Source organism: Triticum urartu, chromosome 5A, assembly GCF_056163025.1.
Source record: "Triticum urartu cultivar PI428250 chromosome 5A, HENAU_Tu73, whole genome shotgun sequence".
NCBI lineage: Eukaryota > Viridiplantae > Streptophyta > Magnoliopsida > Poales > Poaceae > Triticum > Triticum urartu.
In genome coordinates, this window is record NC_141877.1 from 512301435 (window position 1) to 512303148 (window position 1714).

Below are 1714 nucleotides of genomic sequence, written 5' to 3' on the forward strand. Positions count from 1 at the left end.
GCACAACCGGCACTTCACACACAGATGTGTTACCCTTGGTATTCCATGGAGTACCAATGAATCTAGCCAAAAAAATATAACAAATATTACTTATATAGATTGAAGGCGCTTGTTTCTTTTGGCCATAGGTAATTGAAGCCGCTGGTTTTTATTTTTTTAAGGAAAAATACATCGTTCCACTTTATTCAACGATGATGTTCATAGGGATCATTACAAGATCATGTGGAGCGCCAAGCCAAACATGGCGGTCAACTAATAGAGAAAAAGGGATCTAGCTAAATTGTGAGCTTCAAAATTGCTCTTCCTACTCTCGAAACGAAAATTACAAGACTTGAACTCCGCCTTCCTTGCGTTGATCTCTCTGACTATGGCCCAGTTACTTCCTCCTGTTCCAACTTCAATATCTTTCACCACAGAATGTTAGTCAGAAGATATCAAGAGACGCCGCACATCCGAATCCATAGCCAATGCCAGGGTTTCCCTACAAGCTAAAGTCTGAAGAGTAGACAAATTGAATAAAAAATACACAGATTGAAGCCCACACGCCACAGGTCCAGCCCAGCCCAGCCCACGCAATAGGAAAACATCCCTGAAGGCCTCAAGCGATCAAGCCTTTGTCTAGCGTCAAACCTATATCTCGCTTATAGTGAGATGTACGCTCGGCTCGCCTAAAGCATTTTCACACGCATCATTTCTTGGCCGGCCATTTAGCGGGTGTGGTTCATTTTTTTTCATTTTCCTTTTTCTTCTCTTTTTCATTTTGTTTTTATTTTTCATTTTGGTTTCTCTCTTTCTTCACCGATTATCTCTAATTGTCGGGTTTCTTTGTTTTTTCATCGGTTTTCTTCATTTCTTTCTCGGTTTTCACAAGTTTGTCTTTTCTTTGTTTATTTTTCCTTTGTTCCTTTCTCAGCTTTCAATATTTTTTTGCTTTTGTTTCTTTCTATGTTATCCTTTGTTTCTTTCTATGTTATCTTTTGTTTCTTTCATGGTTTTCATTGATTTTCTTTTTTTTTTCTTCTCAATTTTCACTGTTTTCATTCTTTTGCATTGGTTTTATTTTTTTTATTTCCTTTATTTGCTTTCATGGTTTTCATCGATTTTCCCTTTTTCTCAATTTTCATTCTTTTGCATTGGTTTTAATATTTTTTTTCATTTCCTTTATTTCCTTTCTTTGTTTTCATTTTTTCCTTACTTTATTTATTGGCTTCATTGGAAAAATTTTGTACATTCTAACTTCAATCATACAAGAAACATGTTGGTGCATACGCTGATCATTTTTAAAAATACATAGTTAACATTTTCTTTCAAACCTATTTTTTTATTTCAACTTTTTTCATACACATTTTAAAATACTTTGTGTGCATAAGTAACATTTTTACACATATGTTTAAAAAAATTCAAATACATGATTAAAAAATTTAAACAAACATTTTTATGTCTACTTTCTTGCATACATATTGTACATTTTCTATATACATCAGGGACATTTTCTATATACATCAGGGACATTTTCTATGTCCACGTCTAATACTTTTTTAAACATATTTTCATTAGGTCTACCTTTTGCATTAAAAAATTCACATCTTTTGTATACATCATAAACATTAATTATACAGTTTTAAATTTTTAAATATATGGTTAATATTCTTTCATATATATGTTTGATGTCTACTTTTCTTCATACACTTTGTACAATTCTTGTATACCCCAG